We start from the raw sequence: 4192 nt of genomic DNA, 5'->3' as shown, positions 1-4192 counted from the left end.
CACTGCGCCACCAGGGAAGCCCAGGCTATTGTTTTTGGTTTTTTTCTTTACTTTTTAAAATTGTGGGGGCTTCCCTGGTGGTGCAGTGGTTAAGATCCGCCTGCCAATGCAGGGGACACGGGTTCGATCCCTGGTCCGGGAAGATCCCACATGCCGTAGAGCAACTAAGCCCACAAGCCGCAACTACTGAAGCCCGCACGCCTAAATCCTATGCTCCACAACAAGAGAAGCCATGCCAATGAGAAGCCCATGTGCAGCAACGAAAGCCCAGTGCAGCCAAAAATAAATAAATAAAAATAATCTATAAAATTGTGGTAAAACACATAAAAAACATAAAATTTACCTTCTATCAAGAAATGTGAGCTTTCTTTTTTTAATGTTTATTTATTTATGTTTGGTTGCCTTGGATCTTTGTTGCTGCGTGCAGGCTTTCTCTAGTTGTGGCGAGCGGGGGCTACTCTTTGTTGTGGTGTGTGGGCTTCTCTCATTGTGGTGGCTTCTCTTGTTGTGGAGCATGGGCTCTAGGCGCGTGGGCTTCAGTTGTGGCACGCGGGCTTCAGTAGTTGTGGCACGCGGGCTTAGTCGCTCCGCACATGTGGGATCTTCCCGGACCAGGGCTTGAACCTGTGTCCCCTGAATTGGCGGGCAGATTCTCAACCACTGCGCCACCACGGAAGTCCTAAAATTTACCATTGCAAGCATTTTTAAAGGTACAGTTCAGTGGCACTAAGTACATTCATGTCATCATACAACCATCATCACCACCCACTCCCTGAACTATTTTTTTAAATAAATTTATTTATTTTTTACTTATTTATTTATTTTTGGCTGCCTTGGCTCTTTGTTGCTGCACGCAGGCTTTCTCTAGTTGTGGTGAGCAGGGGCTACTTTTTGTCGTCATGCGCGGGCTTCCTACTGCAGAGGCTTCTCTTGTTGTGGAGCATGGGCTCTAGGCGCGTGGGCTTCAGTAGCTGTGGCACGCAGGCTCAGTGGTTGTGGCTCGCGGGCTCTAGAGCTCAGGCTCAGTAGTTGTGGTGCACGGGCTTAGCTGCTCCGTGGCATGTGGGATCTTCCCAGACCAGGGCTCGAACCCGTGTCCCCTGCATTGGCGGGCGGATTCTTAACCACTGCGCCACCAGGGAAGTCCCCTGAACTTTTTCTCATCTTCCTAAATCTGAAACTGTCTCCATTAAACACTCACTCCCCATCCCCTAGCCCCTGGCAACCAACATCCTTTCTATCTCTAAGAATTGCATTACTCTAGGGACCTCGTAGAAGTGGAATCATAAAGAATTTGCTTTTTTGAGACTGGCTTAATTCACTTGGCACAATGTCCTAAAGGCTCATCCATGTTCTTTCCTGTTTAAGGCTGAATAATATTCCATTGTAAGGATGGACCACATTTCGCTTATCCATTTATCCACTGAAGGACATTTGGGGTGCAGCCGCCTTTTGGCTATTGTAAAAAACGTTGCTATGAACACAGGTGTATGAATATCTATTCGAGTCCCTGCTTTCAATTCTTTTGGGCATATATTCAGAAGTGGAATGGCTGGATTGTATGGTAGTTCTATTTTTAATTTTTTGAGGAACTGCCGTACTGTTTGCCATGGAGGCTGCACCATTTTACATTCCCACCAATAATGCATCGGGTTCAGTTCTCCACAGACATTCTCACCAACACTGATTATTATTATTATTTGTTGATAGTCGTCATGCTAACAGGTGTGAAGTGGCGCCTCACTGTGGTTTGGACTGGCATCTCTTTAATGACTAATGATGTTGAGCATCTTTCCACGTGCTTGTTGACCACTTGGTTATCTTCTTTGGAGACATGTCTGTTCAAGTACTTGCAGGCTAATTATTCTTGCACCTTTATTTTCCTCATGGATTTCAGGATAGGTTCACATAGTTATAAAAAAAAAAAATCCTGTAGCTACTCTTACAAGTTGCATTCAATGCAACCTTGGGGAGACTGTGGCCTCACCCCTCCTTGGGTTTCCTTTCCAGTCCTCACTGTGGATTCCTGGCTAGTCTACCTTGTTCTTTCTACCCCCTCCCTCTGGCTCCAAGTATCACCCACACCTGATGAGGCCTCCAGCTGCCCCTAGCTCTGTCCCGAACAGCTCACCTGAGTGTCCCCAGGTCTCTCCATCGTTCCGCATCAAACTCTCAACAGCTGACCCCTGCACACCTGCTCTCCTGGCCTGTTCACCTGTTTCCCAGTGACAGTAGGGGGTCCAGGTGACCACTGGGTGCCGTCTTTGCCTCCTCTCTCTTCCTTGACTTGGAGGAAGTCAGCGTCCTGGCAGGAGAAAGGTGCAAAGAGAGAAAAGGACTTTTATAAAAGGTCCATTTACCAAGGTGCAGGCAAGGGGTAGGCGAAACCAACAGGGTGGTGAAGACCCGGGTAGGGGCTGGCCTCAGAGCCCTAAGAGGGTAGAAAGGGCCTCAGGGTAGGGACTGGGGCCTGAGGGAGAGGACCTCAGGGAGAGGAGAGGTCTGTGCCCAGCCGGGAGGGAGCTGGGGAAATTCCCCAACCTCTGGGCTGGCTTCCAAACTCACCCGGAAGCCAGGGGAGAGTGGGGGATGGGGCCACCGATGCGGCCCAGAGCGCAGGCCATGGGGACGGAGGAAGGTGGGTCTGGGGGGCAAACCGGGAAGGCCCAGCCCACTTCTCTGCCCCCACCTCTTCCATTCCAGGACTAGGATTGGACACCTGACCATTCCCCACCCCCCACTCCTGTTCTTCTTCCTTCCATGCCCTTTGGCACCTGGAGCTCTCTGAAAGCCTCATGTGAGCAGGTCTCAGCCAGCAGCAAACGCTCCTTGGGCGCCACGTTGTCCTTGGGACGAAGTCCAAGCTCCTTGATCACCTGGCTACAGGTCCCTCCCCTGGCCTGCCCCTCCCCCCACTACCCCAACCCCTAGCAGTCCGCGCTCCCAACTCAGGTTCTTCCGGTGCGTCCCGCACAGGTGGCGCCGCCCACCGTCCGGCACACTCCCTGCACCCTCATAGCTCTTCCCTCTGTAGGTGGGTTTCCACCTACGTAGTGGGTATGGGGCTCCCCTCTGTACTCGAGGGTGCTGGACCCCCTCCGCACTCCAACCCCCAGGCCTGGCTCTGTCGGGGGCTGGTGACCATGGGTTGGTGCTCCCGGTGTAGGGCACCGTGAACGCTCAGAAGCGCCAGCCGCCCAGGCCACAAAGCCCAGACTCCCCGGCACACGCCTCCTCAACCCCAGCTCCCAGGACTTCCCTGGCTTCGCTGCGCACCTCCTCCCTCGGTCAAGGCCAGTCCCCACCAGTAAAGCAGGAATGCCTGCAGGGCAAACCCCCACCTAGGCGTCTCCCACAGCGCCCCTGCCCGCAGCGTTAAGCCCTTTCCCCCTCTCGCGCTCGGGACACCGGATACCTCTATTGTAGCGCCCAGCGCGGAGCGAGCAGCGCGTGAGAACTCACTCCGCGACCCACGCCCCGCCCTCGGGCAGGGCCCGGCCCGCAGTCAGCAGAGGGTAGGACTGCGTCGACGCCCACGACCCACCTCACCCAGCCCGGCCGAAATCCCGGGGTTGGGGCGCGTGGAGCACGAGAGGGCGGGCGCGGGCCTCTGGGGCTCACCACACCTCCTTCGCCCTCCACCCCTCATTTGGGCGGGCGGGGCCAAAGGTTAGGGCCCAGGGGTGCGGTTCGAGTTTCGGGCTCCCGGAGCTTGGTTAAGCGTTAACCGCGGGCTCAGAGCCAAGACGCGGGGCTGCTGCGGCCACCGGGTTGCGCCCGGCACGCAGGGGCGGGTCCCCAAGCCGAGGCGGTACGAAGACCGTGAGGGGAGGGGTCTGGGGACAGACTTGTGGGGGCGAGTGGGGGAGGGGGCTGGGCCCGGTCGGAGGGGGTCGGAGGGGTGGGCGCGGGGGCGGGGCCCGTTGAGCCGCCGGGGGCGGGAGCCGCGCTCACCTGGCGCTCCGGGCCCGCCCTAACCTGGATTTCCGGGGGGCGGGGCGGGGCGGGGGCGGGGCCTGGCATGGGCGGGGCGGGGCGCCCGCAGACGTCAAGGACCCGCCGCGCGAGGCCGGGCCGCCGCTCTGCCCGTGGGCTCGCCGGGCTGCCGCGAGCGTGCGGGCCGCGCCGGGCATGTCCTAGGCGGCGGCCCCGCCCAGCGCTCGGCCGGCCGGGCGGGAGGGCCGGGGCCGAG

General features: G+C 57.3%; 1 long non-coding RNA gene across 4 annotated transcripts; it reads right to left on the bottom strand.

The window, feature by feature from the left end:
- Window positions 1–335: 335 nt before the first annotated feature.
- LOC309957582 lies at window positions 336–3631 on the bottom strand. Of its 4 annotated transcripts, XR_014325978.1 has the most exons (4): window positions 3416–3526; window positions 2775–2846; window positions 2132–2305; window positions 336–679 (listed from the first exon to the last, which is right to left on the bottom strand). It is a non-coding gene; the product is annotated as an uncharacterized lncRNA (long non-coding RNA). The 4 variants fall into 4 exon arrangements; XR_014325977.1 differs by lacking the exons at window positions 2775–2846; window positions 3416–3526 and adding an exon at window positions 3545–3631; XR_014325979.1 differs by lacking the exon at window positions 2775–2846.
- Between the last annotated feature and the right edge of the window lie 561 nt (window positions 3632–4192).

Source organism: Leucopleurus acutus (assembly GCF_964270905.1).
Source record: "Leucopleurus acutus genome assembly, chromosome: 1".
Classification (NCBI taxonomy): domain Eukaryota; kingdom Metazoa; phylum Chordata; class Mammalia; order Artiodactyla; family Delphinidae; genus Leucopleurus; species Leucopleurus acutus.
This window is presented reverse-complemented; position numbering and strand designations above follow the sequence as displayed.